Source organism: Aethalodelphis obliquidens, unplaced genomic scaffold (genome assembly GCF_003676395.1).
Source record: "Aethalodelphis obliquidens isolate GAN/ISIS:26980383/991018 unplaced genomic scaffold, ASM367639v1 scaffold26, whole genome shotgun sequence".
Lineage (NCBI taxonomy): Eukaryota > Metazoa > Chordata > Mammalia > Artiodactyla > Delphinidae > Aethalodelphis > Aethalodelphis obliquidens.
The window spans coordinates 21,964,815-21,985,622 of NW_020837970.1; the positions used below are offsets into that span (position 1 = coordinate 21,964,815).

Sequence of the window (20,808 nt, forward strand, 5' to 3'; positions counted from 1 at the left end):
TTAAAATAGTTTATATTTCTTTTTATTGTTTTTCTTCATTGGCTTGCAGAGAGAAGTAATTGAAGAAATATGAAGTAATGGAAATATTTAAGGTGGAATGTGGACAATAATTTATTTAGGTAAAGCATGTGGAACCTTTACTTCAGAAAGTTCGTATTTCTAAAGTGGAGTCATTTAATTTCTGAAAATGTTTATGTACATGCCATCTTTACAGTGTATAATATAGTGTGAAGATGGTGAATTGACTAAAAAGCCTTATCATGTGAGGTAATAGTGGCAATAGAACTTGTAAGCTCAGATTTATTCATACATTCTTCCTTTAACTGGCCTTTTAACTGAAGTAAAATTGATGGGAAAAGCATGAAGTTATAGAGAGTTTGGAACTGGGTTGTCTTTGGTTGACTGTGATTATCATAATGTATTTCACCCTTGAAACTGAGCCCTGGATGACAGAGGAAGGCAGCTGAGACACAAGAAAATGCCAGAGAGACAAAATAACAGTCAGCTAGTCTATAAAAGAATGATTAAGCAGTTCGAAATGTAAATGCCAAATTTTATCACAGAGCCATTTCCTGGGATTTTAAATGATCATAGCTGTTCTTTTTCTGAATCTGCAAATGCACTTCAATTCTGAATGGCATAAGAAAGTATTCGGGGTTGCCGGCGCCGACACCAGGCCGTGCGGGGGCTCCGGAGCACAGCATGGAGGGCCTGGCCTAGCTGGGGCCCGTGGCCCTATGTCTTCTGGCTGCGATGCCGGTCCTGCACATGCTGTGGGGCCGCAGCCGCCGGGCGGTGGGCGCCCGAGGGACCGGGAGGCAAGCCGGGTCCCCCAGGCGGGTGTGGGCATCGTGTCCGCAGCCAGCGTCCCCGAGACCGCGCTCGGGCCATGATCACTCGGTGAAGCTGCGCCGGGACAGCGTGACCGACTTCTTCTTGCGCTCTGAGGACCTGTGCGCGCTACAGGACTCGGTGCCTCTGCCCGCCGTGCGCGCTTCCCTGCGGGAGGGCCTGCTGGACTTAACGCCGACCGCCTCTGCGGGGTAGACTGGGCGCCGCTCCTGAGCACCCGCTGCCCCTGATCTGTATCCAGAGCTTCTTCCAGCCACGGCTTGTCGAGACAGGTTGTGACAGAAATAAAATTTACAGAAGTCGTGTTCCTGCGATAAGAAATAAAGATGTGACCTTCCAGTTGTGTAAAGCTCATAAATGCTGTATAAGTGTGTCGGGTGCACTAAGGAACGTGGAGCTAAGTGGGCTAGTTCTGAGAGAGAGAGACGTAACTATGTTAACAAAGTTCCATCAGAATTTCCTGTGACTGTGACAGTAGAGAGTCCTTCCTCCTCAGAAATCGAAGAGGTCGATGATTCTTCAGAAAGTGTTCAGGAAGAGCCAGAGAAAATCAGTTTGAAACAAGAAGCATTGCCGGTACAAAGTTCACTTTAAAGTTATAGAGAAGATTATTTTTCAAACGGAAGCCTGATTGCAACGCGGCACAGCTTGTGTGAGGGTTCTGTTTTCTCCTCCCATCTTCATTGTATCTCCTTGAATGGTTCCTTAAGCTTAGACCAAGGTGAATGGTGGACATTTGAACTCTAAGAAACAAAAATCAAAATGTGAAAAAAAAAAAGAAAGAAAGTATTCGGGGTCTACCGTCAGCTTTCTTCTAGTGCCTTACCCAGGAGATAGAATGTGTTCGGATAGAGCCAAATAATTTCTGAAAAACAATGCAGATGATGTAAGAGCAAAAAGATAAAAGGTGTCCTCAGAATTTCCATAGTAAAGTCCAAGGGAGGGTTTAGACTTTGGAAGTATTTAAGAGGTCTTATTGACTCCATCACTTATGTCTTTAAACTCTTCCTGACTAGTTATTCCTTCTCCTTCAATTTTCTTAAAAATACTCAAAATAAATTCAAGACCAAAAAGCGAAAATGGCTGAGCAAAAATGCACATGTTAACTGCAGTTAAAATTAGAACAAAGCAGGTGGTGTCATGTGTCTTTGCTCATCTATTATACTAGCATATATCTTTGCTAGTGAAAATAACCTGCAGTGTATACAAAAAATTTTAAATCCCTTTCATGTTCTAAAATTCTTACAAAGACCCTCATCTATTACACAGTTCTAAGTCCTTCCATTTTCCATTTTATTCTGCCCTATCAGTCATATTAATTTCCAGAAAACACTACATTAATTATCAATTTCTTTGTCTTTTAGTGGGCCCTCATTATATATGTAATTGAGCCTGAATTCTGCTTCTAACTGCCCTTCCTACCGCTCTTTAAGAATCTTCCCCTCTGGCCAGTTTTGTTTATTTAATATCCTTCAACTCTGCTGTGTGCACTCTAAATTGTTCCATGCTCCAAATAAAATTTTGTCAAGTGACTTAATTTCTCTGGAATTTAGTTTCTTCACCCTTATAAAAAGGATAATGGATTTAATGACCCTTATACTTGTTTAGTGATTTCTAGTTTGCATACAATTTTTCCATATATTGTCATTTCATCTTTACAGTAACCCTTTCAAGTAATGAGCACAGAAAATACCATTTACAATAGACCCCCCTGAAATGAAATACTTAGGTGTAACTCTAAGAAAATATAAACAGATCTATAAGTGGAAAACTATAAAACATTGTTTTAAGAAAAACAAATCAAAGAAGATCTAAATAAATGGAGAAATATTCTGTGTTCATGTGTTGTGTGTTCATTGAGCCTTCTGTGTTGGAAGGCTCAATATTATTAAAATGTCAAATTTTTCCAGTTCAATCTATAGATACAACATGACCCCAGTCAAAACCCTACCAAGCTATTTTGTAGATATCAACATTCTGATTCTAAAGTTTTAATGGAAAACAAAAGACCTAGGGTAGCTAACACAGTACTGAAAATGAACAAAGTTGGAGTACTCACACCACCTGATTTCAAGACTTAATGTTAGGCTACAGTAATCAAGACAATGGTATGAGCAAAAGAATAGACCCACAGATTAATAGAACAGAAAGGGAGTACAAAATAAATCGGCACAATATCGTCAACCGATTTTTGACAAAAGAGCAAAGGTAGTTCAGTGGAGAAAGGATAGTCTTTTCAATAAATGGTGCTGGAACAATTGGATATCCCTGTGAAAAAGAAGTGAACTCAGACACAGACCTTACAATTTACACAATAATTAACTCAGAATGGATCATAGACTTAAATGTAAAATGCAAAACTGAAATAGTTATTAAAGAAAACATAGGAGAAAATCTATATGACCTTGGGTTTGGCAATGAGTTTTAAAATACATTAGTAACACAATCCATGCAAGAAAAAAAATGGATAAGGGGCTTAGTTAAAATAGAAAACTGTTCAATGCAAGACATTAGTAAGACAATGAAAAGCCACAGATGGGGAGAAAATATTTGCAAAAACACATCTGATAAAGAACTTGTATCCAAAATACATAAAAAAGTCTTAAAACTCAACAGTAAGAAAATAATCAACCCAATTTAAAAATGAGCAAAAGTTTTGAAGAGACACCTCATCAAAGAAGATATTCAGATGGCAAATAAGTATATAAAAAGATGTTCAGCACCATGTTATTACTGAATTGCAAGTTGAAACGATAGTGAGATACCATTACATACCTGTTAGAATGGCTAAAATCCAAAACACTGACAAGATCAGATTATGGCAAGGATGTGGAGCAATTAGAACTTTCATGCATTGCTAGTGGGAATGCAAAATGGTACAGCCACTTTGGAAAACAGTTTGACAGTTCTTAACAAAACTAAATGTGGCTTGCCATCCAAATCAGCAAGCATGCTCCCAGGTACTTACCCAACTAATTTGAAAACTTGTATCCACCAAACCTGCACACAGACGTTTATAGCGGCTTTATTCATAATCTCCCCAAACTGGAAGCAGCCAAGATATCCTTCAGTAGGTGAATGGATAAACACCCATACAATGGAATATTATTCAGTGATAAAAAGAATAAAGCTATTAGACCATGAAAAGACATGAATGAATCTTAAATATTGCCCAGTTATAGGAGCCAGTCTGAAAATGCCACATTACTATGTGAGTCCAGTTATATGACATTCTGGAAAAAAGCAAAAAAATAGAGTCAGTGAAAAGATCCGTAGTTGCCAGGAGCCTGGGGGAGCAGGGAGTTAGGGGAAGGTGACGCCCAGGGGCTTTTTTAGGGTACTAAAACTATTTGTATTATACTGTAATGGTGAAGATAAGACATTAAGCATTTGCCAAAATCTATAGAACTTTATGACAGAAAGAGTGGACCTTAACACAGGGGTCCCCAACCCCCGGGCCATGGGCCGGTACCGGTCCGTGGCCTGTTAGGAGCCAGGCTGCACCAGCAGAAGGTGAGCCATGGGCGAGCAAGCGACGCTTCATCTGTATTTACAGCCTCTCCCCATCGCTCGCATTACTGCCTCAGCTCTGCCTCCTGTCAGATCAGCTGCCGCATTAGGTTCTCATAGGAGCACAAACGCTGCTGTGAACTGCGCATGCGAGGGATCTAGGTTGTGCGCTCCTTATGAGAATCTAATGCTTTGATGATCTGAGGTGGAGCTGAGGCAGTGATGCTAGTGCTGGGGAGTGGCTGCAAATACAGATTATCATTAGCAGAGAGGTTTGACTGCACAGAGACCATAATAAATCAGTTGCAGACCCATATCAAAACTCTGTCAGTGAGTGGCAAGTGACAATTAAGCTGCATCTGGTGTCAGGCTTTATAGTGGCAGGTGAGTTGATGCAACTGTACAGCTGCGTCTGGTGGCAGGCTTTAAGTCAGAATCTGACACTTATTTTGGTCCGTGCATGGCCCACCCATTATTTTATTTACCACTTCTGTCCGTGCCTCTTTCCCGCACTGCGCACTTGTCTCAGTCACAGTTTTGGTAAGCCCACAAGCTAACCCTAGCCAAAATGAGTAAAAAGCAAACGTTGCTGGAGAGCTTCTTTGAAAAGGGGGAAAGACCCAACGATGAGACAGCAGAAGACTCTAAGACTGCCAACAAAAAGAAAGCTGCATTTAAAAGAAAATACCAAGAGTTCTTAAATTATGGGTTCATTGCAACAGGTGATTCACATTCTCCAAGACTGCTTTGTATAATATGTGGCGACCGACTATCCAACAAAGCCATGAAACCTTCAAAACTGCTCACTTATCTCAACTTTCAAAAGTTTGAGCATTACTTCCCAACCACAAAAGACCCCCGAACTGGGAAGGAATGGATCCGCAACCCATCTGTGAATAAGCCGGGTGAATCGACTTTGTCCGTGCTAGAAGAGGATCATCAACTGCTTGAGATTGCAAATGACAGTGGCCTTAAAAGTATGTTTGAGACAACTTCAAATCTCCATACGTTCTGGATTAAAGTCAAGGTGGAGTATCCTGAGATTGCCACAAAAGCACTGAAAAGCCTGCTTCCATTTCCGACATCCTATCTTTGTGAAGCAGGGTTTTCTGCAGTGACAGCAACCAAAACGAGATTACAGAGTAGACTGGACATAAGCAACACCCTTCGGGTATCACTGTCCCCCGTGACCCCCAGATGGGACCATCTAGTTGCAGGAAAATAAGCTCAGCGCTCCCACTGATTTTGTATTATGTTGAGTTGTATAATTATTTCATTATATATTCAATGTAATAATAATAGAAATAAAGTGCACAATAAATGTAATGCGCTTGAATCATCCCGAAACCATCCCCACCCCACCCCACCCCCAGTCCATGGAAAAATTGTCTTCCACAAAACTGATTCTTGGTGCCAAAAAGGTTGGAGACTTCTACCTTAACATATAGAAATCTTTTAAACCTCATTTAAAACCTCAGGGATTCCAGGATGAAATATAAAATGTGACAAAAGACTCTAAATATATTACAAATAAATGAAACAATCTTACTGAAGGGGGTGGCAGAATAAGGTGCTGACCTAAGTAATTTTGGAAATGAGTGGAATCTATAAGACTAAAAGGCAAAAGGAACTGTATACAAAAGGACTGTACTCTAGTTGATAAAGTTGTATCCCATAGGGGCAGGGTATGGGTTAAGAATTCTGAAACTAATATACATGTATTGGTGGAAGTCAGGTTTCTCACTGTTGTAGTGTACAAGTAAGCAAGGAGAAGAGACTTGAATCATCCATGTGGTAATGGAGTAGAGCTGGAGACAGTATGAATTCATGTTAGCTTAATACAGATACAGGTGGTTACATATAGAAATGTTTATACAGGCATACCTTGTTTATTGCATTTCACAGATATTGCTTTTTCTACAAATTGAAGGTTTGTGGCAACCCTGCATAAAACAAGTCTGTGGGTGCCATTTTTCCAACAGCTTTTGCTCATTTCATGTCCCTCTGGTACATTTTGGTAATTCTCAATATATTTCAAATCCTCCACCAGCAAAAAGATTATGACTCACTGAAGGTTCAGATGATGGTTAGCATTTTTTAGCAATAAAATATTTTTAAAATTAAGGTATGTACATCGTTTTTTTAGATATAATGCTTTTGTGCATTTAATAGACTACAGTGTAGTGTAAACATAACTTTTATGTGCACTTGAAAACAAAAATTTGTGACTGTTGTGATATTTGCTTTATTGCCGTGGTCTGGAACTGAACCTACAATATCTCTGAGTATGCCTGTAGATATATGTCTATGTATACATATATACGTAGACATAGATCTACATCTAATTGCTCTGTCAGCTGAGAGGGCCTAGAAGCAATGAAACTCCAGTAGCAGTGACCACACCTAGTGTGCAAAGTTTGGTTTCTAATACCATTCTCCAATAGGAGGAATCAGGGCTTCTTGGAGAAGTGGCTGATTCTTGCAGTTGGGCAGGAAATATACAAGATGAGTCTGGAGCATCTTGCAGTGCCAAAAAATAAAATAAAACATGATAACAGGAGTATGCCAAAGGGACAAAAGAGCCAACTGAAAGATCTCCCAATGACCAAAGCTATAACAGTTTGAGCAACAAAATACATAAAGTAATATTAGGTTAAAACCCTAAGTATAAAGTAAATATCGATGAGTCCATACTGATATAAACAAATGATTGATGTTGACTTTGGAGGAAAAAAAGCAAATCTCCCATATAGAAGAATTGCAAATAATTTGTTTAGCTACCCCACCCTCAACGAAGTGAGATATAACTCCCCAACTCCTTAAGTTGAGCTGCTCATAGTGACTTTTCTCCAAAGAGAACAGTATGGAAACAGTAACGATATAGTGCTGAAACCTGACAAACTCTAATGCCAGGTGATCGAGGTCAACATCAACAATGATAAGTCTTGTTGATAGTATGTGCCCCTGGTATGATATCATACACGTGACACTTTATCTGTATGGTACTCAAATGCATTATCCCAGTCTAACCATGAGAAGGCAAATCACAGTTCTACAGAATATCTGACAAGTGATCCTCAAAACTGTAGACTTCATTGTAGTAGGTTGAATGGTGATGCCCCTCAAAAGATGTGTCCATGTCCTAACCTCCAGAACCTATGAATGTGACTTTATTTGGAAAAAGAGTCTTTGCAGATGTATTTAAGGTAAGGACTTTAAAATGAGATCATCCCAGATTATCTGGGTGGATTGTAAATCAAATGGTGTGTCCTTATAAGACACAGAAAAAAAGACACACATAGACACAGAGAAGACAGAGGCAGAGATTGGAGTGAGTCAGCCACAAACCAAGGGATGCCTTTAAGCTACCAGAAGGTAGAAGAGGCATGGAATGATTTTTTCTAAAGGCCTTCAGAGAGTGTGACCCTGATAGCTTGATTTCAGGCTTATGGCCTCAAAACTGTAAGAGAATAAATTTCTCTTTTTCTAAGACGTCAAGTTTATGGTAATTTGTTACAGCAGTCACAGGAAACTAATACAGTCATTAAAGACAAGTTATTATCATTAAAGTTTGAGAAACTGTCACAACCAAGAGTAGCCTAAGGAGATGTAACTACTAAATGTAATACGTTATCTTGGATGGGATCCTGAAACAGAAAATGGATGGTTGGAGGAAAACTGAGGATATCTGAATAAAGTATGGACTTTAGTTAATAATATTTATATGGGTTCATTAATTTTGACAAGTGTATCATACTAATATAGGATGTTAATAAGGGAAACTTGGTGGAGGACACATGGGAACTCTCTACTGTCTTCACGATTTGTCTACACATCTAAAGCTGTTCTAAAATAAAAGATGTATTAAGAAAAGGAAGAGGTACCTTTCCAGGGAATAAAATGAACCCAGAATATTCTACTCCCAGAGCAAGTGTTTCCTTACTGTTGTAATTATGAGCTGGGGGAAGTTTGCCTATTAACAGGACTCCTCTATTTCTTAAACAGAGCATGTAGTCAGCCTTGCCATTCAAGGCAGATGAGGTCACTGGGGAGACAGACCTATCCAGCTACAGAGGGAATCAGTGCAAGTCACCCATTCTAAACAAAGTAGCCCTTTGGCTTTCTTATTGCTGTCCTTCTTTCCTTCCTGAATAATTCAGTCTAGAAGTCATCAGACAGGGCCTGAGAAGGTAGGTGTTTGTGGTAGGGCTGCTTGGAGAAATAGCTGATTCTAGGGCTAGGGTAGAGAAAGAACATGACAAGATATGCTGGACACATCATCCTGTACCAGAAAGTAGGGAATTGCTCACAGAATGAGGGGTTGTATCTGAAGGAAATGGAAGTCACCTTGAAGCAGCACCTGCTGGCCAATTTTTGAACATATTGAGCCTCAAAATAATACTCATTATCAAATTATAGCCTGTTGAATAAAATAGAAATTTGTAGTCATGGAGTAAATTAATGGAGAGAAGAAAATGAATTACGGAATTAGAAAAATCACAATTTGAGAACCGGTATAGTATAATCAGTTTGTTCAGTACTTCTACCAAAAATGCATAACCTAAGTCTAACCTTGAGGAAACATCAGAGAATTCCAAAAGGAGAGACTGTCTACAAGATACCTGGCCTATAACTTTCAAATTTTTAAAGTTTATGAAAGTCAAGGAAAAAGTTAAGAACTATTCCATATTTAGACAATACAGAAACTGAAAATTAAATGCAACTCATGATACTAGATCTGATCCCTTTGCTACAAAAGACATTAATGCAATCTAAATGTCCATCAACAGAGGAATGGATAAAGAAGATGTGGTACATATATGCAATGGAATATTACCCAGTCATAAAAAGGAACGAAATTGGGTCATATGTAGAGACATGGATGGACCTAGAGACTGTCATACAGAGTGAAGCAAGTCGGAAAGAGAAAAAAAAGATCTTACGTTAACGCATATATGTGGAATCTGAAAAAAATGGTATAGACTATCTTATTTACAAAGCAGAAATAGAAACAGAGAACAAACATATGGATACCAAGGGGGCAGAGGGGGGGATAGATTGGGATTGACGTATATACACTGTTGATACTATGTATAAAATAGATAACTAATGAGAACCTACTGTATAGCACAGGGAACTCTACTCAATGCTCTGTGGTGACCTAAATGAGAAGGAAATCCAGAAAAGAGGGGATACATGTATACGTATAGCTGATTCACTTTGCTGTACAGTATAAACTAACAAAATATTATAAAGCAACTATACTCCAAAATTTAAAAAAAAAGACATTAATGGGATGATTGGTGAAACTTCAGTAGGGAAGATAGATTACAAGGTGGTAACATATCATTAGTTTGTTGATTTTGATGATTGTATCATGGATATTTGGGAGAATATCTTTATTGGAGGAATTATAAACCTAAGTTTCCAGGGATGATGGGACATAATGTCAGCAACTCTCAAATGGTTTAGAAAAAAATGTTCTTCATACTGTTTTTGAAATTTTCTGAAATTTTAAAAAAATTGTCTTTAAAAACTTTTGATAAAAGACAATGTGGGTTAAGAGGATTAGAGGAGGAATTTATTCAGAATAGCTCTGATCAATTAAAGATTTCCAGACCTTGAGGAAAATTGCAGACATTAAAGGAAATACTAAGATGATCAGGTATCAATTCTAGAAGTAAAAGCTCATGGAGAGAATTTTTTGTAAGAAAAAAAATTTATAAATTGCCTTGGAAACTTTATATTGAATGCATTTTGGTAGTTAAAGCTTTTCATTGACCTTCCTCATTACCAAGGGTGGGAGTGGAAGTTTAGCTTCCTGCTGGGTCCCGCTGGCACAGGAGTTAGGGAAGGAGGGGAATCGACGTGCCACCTAGCACCACTTTGTGCTGTCGTGTTCTGCCTAGGTGCTGTCCAGAAGGATGGAAGTTTAACTTCCAGTGGGCCCTGCTAAAACCAGGGAAACACAGAGGAGGGACAGTGTTTTGGAGGTAAGGAAAAAACATTGACTGAGGAGAAGCTACCAGTGATGAGGAAAAGAATGAAAATTTGAGGTAGAATTGATAGAATAATTTGGACTATACCATTCTGCTATCCTAAACCATGATCCTTGATATCTGAGGCATGTGGTTTCCTATTACGCAGTTTGAATTAAGAGTTTTAAGAAAGAATAATTTTTAAAGGACCATTTAATCCATTATATTCCACCCAGCAATCAGCCTAGGTAAGAAATATGATACGGGACAATTACTGGGTCTCCTTAAAGTTGGAATTAAAGATAACAAACAAAAGAAACCATAGGACTTTTTCCATTAATAATAAAAATGATCAGAGGGCAAATTTCTGTGACTTGACCTGAAATACTGTGATTTTTATTCCCCCCAAATTGCTGAAAATGTTTATTCTCTCTTCTGTTGCTAGTTCAATATGTAATCAACATGTAAACCAACAATACATCTTTGTTCCATATTTGTCTAGTTTAAAATGCTAGAATATCTGACAGCAGTACAGTTGTTAGACTATTTTAAAATGGCTGAGTTTTCCTAAAAACTTTAAATTGAAAACCTAAAATGTAATAAAAATAGCTACCTCCTTGGAAACCATGTGTTTAACAGTACCTTAAAATTTTAAAAATATAGTGCTTATGTTCTTTGGATGATTGAAGTCCCTGGAATATAGTAGGTTCAATGAATGTTGCTGTGAAATGAATGTTGAATAATCTAAAAGGATTGGAAAAGATTGGCATTAATTTCTCATTGAGAAAGAAGAAATGTCTTACCCATATTATTCAGTTCTTGTTTTCTACTCAGTAAAGAATTTAGGATGTGATATAAATGGAAGGTATTCATGTTAACCTTTAATGGAAATCACGTAGAGGGAAAAAACCTAATCATTAAACAGCAAGATCAGTTTCATTTTCTTTGCCACAATTTTTAAAAATGTAGCATACAGCATAGCTGCAGTGATACTGCCCATTTTCAAAGAGACTTTTAAAATCTATTACCATTTAAAAACCTCTGGGATGTCCCTGGTGGCTCAGTGGTTAAGAATCCACCTGCCAGTGCAGGGGACACGGGTTCGAGCCCTCCGGGAGGATACCACATACCACGGAGCAACTAAGCCCGTGTGCCACAACTACTGAGCCTGCACTCTAGAGCCTGCAAGGCACAACTACTGAGCCTGCGTGCCACAACTACTGAAGCCAGCACACCTAGAGCCCGTGCTCCGCAACAAGAGAAGCCACCGCAATGAGAAGCCCACGCACCGCAATGAAGAGTAGCCCCCGCTCGCCTCAACTAGAGAAAAGCCACGCACAGCAACAAAGACCCAACACAGCCAAAAAAAAAAAAAAAGAATAAATAAAATAAATAAATTTAAAAAATATTTAAAAACCTATGTTACTAAATCTACTGTGCTGCCAGTGGCTGGTGGCAAACTAGAGTGATTGACGTGGTATATTGCCTAGTTTACTTTCTTAGGTCATAGGAGAAATCCTTTCCAGCTCATAGTTTTTTTTATATTGTTATATCCCTGTGGCTGCCAGAAAAATAGAAAATTCTGCCTGTTTATAGCAGAATTCCTTCTTTGCAAGCAGTTTTCTTTTTCCTCAAGCTATCCTCATCCTCCCCAGCCCTACCCCAAGCCAATATTATGAGAAGATTGGTATATTTGAGCTTGTAAATCTGAAATCTCTCATTCAGGTGCACAAATATCTTGGTTATAGGAAATGACAGTCATGTCATGTAATAATTTCCTGTAGGAGCTGAAATATAGCAAAATAGGACAGTGTGAAATGTAAGGAAGAATATGGCAGAGAAGTTTTTCTGTTTTACAAGGGAAAGACTCCTTTATCTTAGGACAATCATCGAAGTACCCAAAGGAAAAGAGGCAGCAAGTGCTCTTAAGCTAAATTTTCTTCGAGGATTCTTTGTGATTTTCAGCTAGATTACCTGCTTTAAATATCCTGCAGTTGTCCTGGTTTGTAATTAGGATATTGGTAAGCAAAATTTTTGTGCAAAACTCCAGAGGGAACCTATAATCTGTCATAAATTTTGTTTTTATTTAAAGGCGTAGATGAAAAAGAGGGTAACTTTAAAAAATTAATACTTCTTAATAAATCAGCAGCTAAATAGGGTTTTTAAAAATACCTGAACTAAAGAGCCATTTTTTCCTTTAATAATCTAAATTCAGTCCATTTGTTTTCCTTACAGATATTAATTATCTGGAACTTAGCATAGGCAGAAAAGTAAGGGCCAGGAGTAACTGAAATTTTTAGTATACCTGTTTTATTAATGCTACTGGTTATTTGTTATCCATTACAATTTACAAAGCATATATTCTTAGAACCCACTGACTTATGTAGTTTGTAAAGCAGTATCACTGGGACTTTTGAGGTAAAAACGTAGTACATTTCTTCTTTTTTCATCCTGTCCTCAGATTTCATGTGTCTACAGATTTTAAAGAGTTGTTGAGACATCTTATTGCACTAAGAGAATCCCGCGAGAAATATTTTCACCTGCTTGACCGGGACTATTGACAGAGTGATTGAATTTCTCCAAGGAGGATGAGCTCGTATGTTAGCTGAAGTGACACATGCTTTAGGGACACAGTAGTCACAGGTGTTAGAAACACATTCCTTTCTGGTCTTGTAAACAGAAGTGTATAAGAACATACATTTTTTTATTTGCAGCTTAGAGTGAGTTTGAAATTAGAATTTTTACTTCACTTACCATTTGAAGCAGTGAAAATGTTGATTTTAAGTAGCTTCTGTGAAATATGTGCTTTTTCCTGTGAATGGCAGAAGTATACTTCCCCATAACATCCATCAAGTCAGCTGCTCCAAGGAGGATTCACATTCTGTGTATACCCTGAGAATTTTAACAGATGCAAGTCATACTAAACTCTTCCAAATTCAATTTGATATTCTAACTGGGAATGACGGTGGAACACAGTCTGGACCTTTCAGATCTGCAGTTTTTACAGCTGATTTCTTCTGATTAAGGCCAATTTTGTCTATTTTAGACTAGGCTGGAATTTTGATCTTGATGTCAGAATATGACAGTGATTATCTCCTGGGGCATTCTCTCTGCTGCAGTACCTGGTGCTTTGGGCCAAAGTTCAGAGTGTGTGTATGTGTGTGTATGTTTGTGTGTGTCCATTCCTACTTCTCTTCCTCTCTCTTTCCCTCCCTGCGTTCCTTTCTTCCTTCCTTCTTCCCTCCCTCCCTCCCTTCCTCTTCCTTCCTTCCTTCCTTCCTTCCTTCTTTCCTTCCTTCCTCTCTTCCTTCCTTTCTTATACTGTTTTCTCCTTCCTGATGACATTTATATTTTCCTTGTTCCCCAGTGGCCCATTTACTCCTCCCTCTCCCCCATCCTCACCCTCCTTTTAATTTTTTCCATTTTTTAAAATGAGCTAAAATACATTTAGCATAAAATGTACCATCTTAACCATTTTAGATATAAAGTTAGTATTAAATACATTCATAATGTTGATGAACCATCACCACTACCCATCTCTATAACTCTTTTCATCTTGTAAAACTGAAATACCCAGTAAACAACTCCCCATTCACCTTCCCCCACCCAGCCCCTGGCAACCATCATTCTGCTTTCCAACTCTATGATTTTGACTACTTTAAGTATCTTATATAACTGGAATCATACAGTGTCTTTTTGTGACTGGATTATTTCACTTAGCATAATGTCTTCAAGGTTCATCCATGTTGTAGCATGTTGCAGAATACACTTCCTTTTTAAGACTGAATGATATTCCATTGTATGTATATACCTCATTTTGTTTATGCATTTACCTGTCCATGGACACTTAGGTTGCTTTCTCGTTTTTTTCTTTTGTGAGTAGTGTTGCTATGAATGTAGGTATACAAATATCTCTTCAAGACCTTGCTTTCAATTTTTTTGGGTATGTACCCAGAAGTGGAATTGCTGGATAATATTCTATTTTAATTTTTCTGGAACCACTGTACTGTTTTCCACAGCAGCTTGTATCATTTTAAGTTCCCACCAGTAGTGCACAAGGGTTCCATTTTCTCCACATCCTCACCAGCCCTTGTTACTTTCTATTTTTTTTTTAATAGTAGCCATCCTAATGGATGTGAGGTGGTATCTTACTGTAGTTTTGATTGATTTTCATTTTCTGAATAAACAGTGATGTTAAACTTCTTTAAATTTCTTTTCGTGCGTATACTGGCCATTTATATGGCATCTTTGGAGAAATGTCATTTCGAGTCCTTAGCCCATTTTTGAGCTGGGTTGTTTGGTTTTTTGTTGTTGAGTTTTAGGAGTTCTCTATATATTCTGGATATTAATCCTTTATCAGATATATGATGTGCAAATATGAAGATACGTTCTCCCACTCTGAGAGTTGTCTTTTTACTCTGTGGATAGTGTCTTTTGATGCACAAAATTTAAAAATTTTCATGAAGTCCAATTTGTTTATTTTTTCTTCGGTTGCCTGTGCTTTTGGTGTTATGTCAAGAAATCACTGCAAAATCCAATGTTATGAAGCTTTTGCCTTATCTTTTCTTCTATGAGTTTTACAGTTTTAGGTTTTACATTTAGGTCTTTGGTCCATTTTGAGTTCATTTTTATATATGGTGTTAGGTAAGGGTCCAACATCATTCTTTGGCATGTGGATATCCAGTTTTCCCAGCACCATTTGTTGAAAAGATTGTCCTTTCCCCATTGAATCGTCTTGGCACCCTTGTCAAAAATCATTTGACCATATATACAAAGGTTTATATCTGGGCTCTTTATTGTGTTCCATTGCTCTTTTTGTCTTGTTTTAATGCTAGTACCATACTAGCACTGTAATAAATTTTAAAACCAGGAAGTAAAAGTGCTCTAGCTTTGTTCTTCTTTTTCAAGATTGTTTTGACTCTTCAGAGTCCCTTAAGATCTCATATGAATTTTAGGATGACTTTTTCTATTTCTGCAAAAAATGTCATTGAGATATTGATAGGGATTGCATTGAATCTATAGATTGCTTTTTGGGGTTTTTTTTGTTTGTTTGTTTGTAATAAATTTATTTATTTATTTATTTTTGGCTGCATTGGGTCTTCGTTGCTGCGCGTGGGCTTTTCTCTAGCTGTGGCGAGTGGGGGCTACTCTTCGTTGTGGTGCGTGGGTTTGTTTTTGCAGTGGCTTCTCTTGTTACGGAGCACAGGCTCTAGGCGCGTGGGCTTTGGTAGTTGTGGCACATGGGCTCAGTAGTTGTGGCTCGCGGGCTCTAGAGTGCAGGCTCGGTAGTTTTGGCGCACGGGCTTAGTTGCTCCAAGGCATGTGGAATCTTCCTGGACCAAAGCTTGAACCTGTGTCCCCTGCATTGGCAGGCGGATTCTTAACCACTGCACCACCAGGGAAGTCCCAGATTGCTTTTTGGATGTCCATTCTAACACAACTAACTTTTCCAATCCATTAAGATAGAATGTGTTTCCATTGATTTAGTTATTCCTTAATTTTGTTCAATAATGTTTTTTGTAGTTTTCAGTGTACAAATGTTTCATCTCTTTGGTTAATTCCTAAGTATTTTATTCCTTTTGATGTTATCATAAATGGAATTGTTTTTGTATTTTTCTTTTCAGATTGTTCATTGTCAGTTTATAGAAATGCAACTGATTTTTGTGTTGCCGTTTATTTCTTTTTCTTGCCTAAATTACTCTAGCTAGAACTTCCAGTACTGTGTTGAATAGAAGTGGCAAAAGCTGGTATCCTTCACTTATTCGTGATCTTAGAGGAAAAACTTTCAGTCTTTCACCATTGAGTATGATGTTCCCTGTGAGTTATTTTATATATGACTTTTGTTATGTTGAGGTTAGTATTTCCTTCCATTTTTAGTTTGTTAAGTGTTTTTATCATGAAAGGGTGTTGAATTCTGTCAAATGCTTTTTCTGCATCAGTTGAGATGATCATATGTTTTTTTCCCTTCATTCTATTAATGTGGTGTATTACATCGATCAATTGTCATATGTTGAACCATCCTTGCGTTTTAGGAATAAATTCCACTTGGTCATGATGTATCATCTGATTAATATGAACTTGGTTTGCTGTTTTGTGGACAATTTTTGCTCAGTGTTCTTAAGAGATATTGGTGTGTGGTTTTCTCTTTTGTAGTGTCTTTGGCTTTGGTATCAGGGTACTGCTGGCCTCATAGAATGAGTTTGGAAGTATTCCCTCCTCTTCAATTTTTGGGAAGAGTTTGAAAAGGACTAGTATTAGTTCTTCGTTAAATGTTTGGTAGATTTCAGCAGTGAAGCCCTCAGCTACAGGGCTTTTCTTTTGGGAGAATTTTTAAATTACTGATTCAATCTCCATACTAGTTATAGGTCTACTCATATTTTCTATTTCTTTGTGATTCAGTCTTGGTAGGTTTTGTATTTCTAGGAATTTGTCCATTTCAGGTAGGTTATCCAATTTGTTTGCATACAAATGTTCATAGTACTCTTTTATAATCCCTTTTATTTCTGTGGAGTTGGTACTAATGTCCCCACTTCTAATTCTGATTGTAGTAATTTGAGTCTTCTCTCTTTTTTTCTTCGTTCATCTAGCTAAATGTTTGTCAGTTTTGTTGATCTTTTTAAAGAAGCAACTTTTGGGTTCATTGATTTTTCTCTGTTCTTTTTCTCTACTTCATTTATCTCTGCTCTAATCTTTATTATTTCCTTCTTTCTGCTAGATTTGGGTTAAGTTTGTTCTTCTTTTCCTAGTTCCTTAAGTTGTAAAGTTAAGTTGTTAATTTGAGATCTTTTCTGTTTTTTAATGTAAGCATTTATAGCTATAAAATTTCCCTGCATTCCATAAGTTTGGGTATGTTTTGCTTTCATTTTCATTCATCCCTAAGGATTTTCTAATTTCCCATGTGATTTCTTCTTTGATCCGTTGGTTGTTGAAAAGTGTGTTGTTTAATTTCCACAAATTTGTGGATTTTCCAGTTTCACTTTTGTTGTTGGTTTCTAAGTTCATCTTGTTGTGGTCAGAAAAGATATTTTGTATGATATTTATCTTCCTAAGTCTGTTGAGACTTAATTTGTGGCCTAAAATATGGTCTGTCCTGGAAAATGTCCCATGTACACTTGAGAAGAATGTATATGTGTATTCTGTTGTTGGGTAGAGCGTTCTGTATTGTCTGTTAGATCTAGTTGGTTTATTATGTTAAATCCTCTGTTTCCTTACTTCCGTCTGGTCGTTCTGCCCATTATTGTGAGTGGGATATTGAAGTTTCCAACTATTATTGTAGAATTGTCTATTTCACCTTTCAATTTTGTCGATTTTTGCTTCATATATTTTGATGGTCTGTCAGTAGGTGGGTTAACATTCATAATTGTTATATCTTCTTGCTGTATTGAACCTTTTATTAATATATGATATCCTCTTTTTTAATGAGAGAAAATGAGTATTTTAAAGAACAATGAATCTTTAAGTTAATATACTTCCTCCTTCATTTGCAAAGTTAAATATTTTAAATAGTTCCTCATTGTAAACATATCACTTATAACTTTTATTTTTACAAACATTGACAAATAATTTATTGTTTATATCAGATACTTCTAAATTCTTATTGGAGAAGCATTCCCTGTTGAAGTTTTAGCTGATAAAGCTATGTATGCACATAAAACAGAAAGAGAAACCTTGTGTTTCTCCCTGTTTAAAAACAAGAATCAAAGTAGTTGAAACTGGGTAGTTAACAGCTGTAAAACATAAACTCATTCTTACCATTCTAACATTTACGTCACTTACTGAAATAGATGTTCCTCCTGTGGGCATAATTGTAAGAAGTCTGATCCACTCTTAGAATTTTTCAGTTCTGTTTATGACCTAATGATGCTTTATGCAGTGCTCTGCTGGAATTTACTGGCCTATGTCTTGATGCAGTTTTTTGTAGTAAGATGAGTCAGTTTCCAGTATTAAATAATTCCATGGTAACCTACACAGAGAATAGTTTCTGCTTAAATGAATCAGGAAATGGTAAGCCTTTAGTAATAAGGTTAAGTAAGGTATTTGAATGTTTGAGAAGTGAGAGTTAATTAAACAGACTTGACAGAAGACTGTTTTTCTTCACAGCAGCTGTTGTCTCCAAATCCAAAAAAAGTGAAGATGCATCAGTTCTTACTATAATATTCTGTGGAGACTTTATTGATTTAGAACTGTCATTTTTCTCTTCTTTAGTATTGGCCTGTTTTTTGTTATATGTATGCAATGCTTATTTTAATATAACATTCTTACATATGAGGAAATATACAGCTTAATAAAAGCCTGGAAACCAAGCCACTGAGGTTATCATTTATCAGAAATAGTTCTGACCACCAGTGTTGCCTGTATGTATGAACTATAAGGTCACCTTGAGGCGTATTCTTTATCAGCTCAGTCAGGGTTATTAAAGCCAGAGGAAAATTAGTATTCAATGTTTTACTGTTTTAAGTCTCACTTGACTTAACTTAGAAGTGCTTTAGGACCTTGGCATACTTTAGGCTGTTCATATTTACTGGTAGCAATTATTAATTGATGAATTGGGATTTGATGTCATCTGTTCTGTGTTAACCAGTTTATTTTGTTTTTCATATCCTGCTTTGCAAATTGTATGTATTATATAATTGCATTGAGACACCAATTTTATTTTATAAAGCATTCTTTCTTTAATAGGTGTAAATGTAAGGTACAGTTATTAGTTTACTTCCCTATAGTCATGAAAGAACCGGGGCAAGTCCAGAATCTCATCTACCCATGGACTAATGCCCAGCATCCATACCAGATATTGATAGTGTTTTAGGTTTCAATTGATATTATTGGTGTGCCAGATGGTATATAACTCTATGCATACTACGTAAGAACTGTAAGATTCCTCTCAAGACTTAACAGAACCATTATTTTTATAATGCATGTGTTTATAGTGTTTTATATATTTTAGTGTGCATTCATATTATTTATATTTACTTTATCCTGAGAACAACCCTAGGAAATAAACATTATTTTTTAGGTAAACTGAGGTTCATCAAGATTGGGTGTTTTGCTTGGACAAAAATTCAGGTCTCTTGACTTCTTATTAATCCTCTGGTACTCTACAGAGAGAGCAATAATTGTAAAATATTTCATGATTGTAGATGTCAAACTACTGTAATACTAATAATCTCTTATTTGTATAGCACTGGTAATTTTTAGAGCACCTTTTATTATATTATTTAACAAAAAAGAAAATTAGGAAAGCAGAGCTTGTGTTATGATACTTGCCACTGTTTCCTTTATTAGACTCATACATTCATTAATTACAAAGAACCTCTATGTGCTAGGTACTGGATTGGTTGCTAAAGTAAAATTGTCTCTGCCCTCAAGGGGATCAGGCCATTAAGGCACTGTTGGACAGCCATAGACAATGTGATATAAGCTGAGTTTCCTGAGGGCACCGAAAAAAGCTTTTGTTTTTTCTATTGAAGAGGTAAAGGTGTGACTGACACTGTCCTTTTTCTTGCCTTGAACGCAGAGGTAATGCCTGCATCTATAGCAAACAGCTTTGAAGCAGCAAATCAACACAATTAATGGAGCAAAAAGATAGAAAGAGCCTTGGTCTTTGATGACCTTCTTGAGCCTCAATACCAACCCTTGACTACCTATCTCTGGACTTCTTATGTGGGAGGAAAAAATTAGTACCCTATTTGTTTAAGTCACACATAAGTCAGGTTTTCGATTACTTGTAGACAAATTCTCTCCCTCCCTCTCTCCCTCCCTCCCTTCCTCCCTCCCTCCCACCTTCCCTTCTTCCCTCCCCCTTCCTCCCCCCACCCCCACCCTAAATTTTGTAGCTTTCCTTTAATGGACATTTAACATACACACTATGGTACACAGTGGTATAATGAATCTCCATCACCACCTAACTATAATAGTAATTGGCCAACCTTGTGCATTCTCGTACTTTCTCTGTTAATAATTAGAACTTAACTTAAGGAATTCTGTAATAGAAGTATGTGAAAATACTGTGGAAGAACAGGCAAGACTGACTAACTTGGCCTGAGGTGGAGATAGAGGCTTATCAGGAAAGACTTCACAGAGGAGGTACCATCAGCAGAAGCCTTAAGGGCAAGTAGAATATGGAAGAAAGAAGATTGCTAGTGAAATTTATAAGATACATAAAGGGCCTTTAAAAAGTATGATATATTCAAATAATGGGAAATAAATTATCATGGCTAGAATATACAGTTTATCAGAGAAGTGTATCAGTAGGTGAGTCTAAAAAGATGGTTTGGTGTCAAGTCATAAAAGAACGTGTATACCATACCAAGAAGTCTCAAGCTCATCTTATGGGTACAAGAGAGTGTAATTAGGTTTGGAAAAATAACACTGACAATAATATCACCTGTGATTCTGGGGTAGAAGATAGAGAGGGAAGACAGTAAACTGTGCCAATGGTCCAAATGATAGAAAGGCATTTAGTGATAAC

At 37.2% G+C, this 20,808-nt stretch overlaps 1 protein-coding gene across 13 annotated transcripts in view; it reads left to right on the plus strand.

Moving 5' to 3' along the window:
• The window catches only part of PEAK1 (pseudopodium enriched atypical kinase 1), a 295,050-nt gene that overhangs the window by 103,593 nt on the left and 170,649 nt on the right, over window positions 1–20,808 (plus strand). The gene's annotated exons all lie outside the window — the stretch shown is intronic.